The sequence below is a fragment of the Scylla paramamosain genome, unplaced genomic scaffold, assembly GCF_035594125.1.
Source record: "Scylla paramamosain isolate STU-SP2022 unplaced genomic scaffold, ASM3559412v1 Contig130, whole genome shotgun sequence".
In the NCBI taxonomy this organism is placed as follows: Eukaryota; Metazoa; Arthropoda; class Malacostraca; order Decapoda; family Portunidae; genus Scylla; species Scylla paramamosain.
Window position 1 is genome coordinate 82241 of NW_026973795.1, and position 260 is coordinate 82500.

Here is a 260-nt window from a genome sequence, read left to right on the forward strand (position 1 = left end):
AGAACGGTCACCCTTTTTAGGAACAGGTTGAATGTAAGTAAACTTCCAGCAAGAAGGAAAGGTAGTGTTGACAGACAGAGCTGAAAGAATTTGAATAGGCAAGGTGCAAGCATGGAGGCATTGTTTCGGAGAACAATAGGAGGGACCCCATCCGGTCCATAAGCCTTCCGAGGGTTTAGGCCAGCGAGGGCATGGAAAACATCATTGCGAAGAATTTTAATAGGTGGCATGAAGTTGTCAGAGGGTGGAGGAGAGGGAGG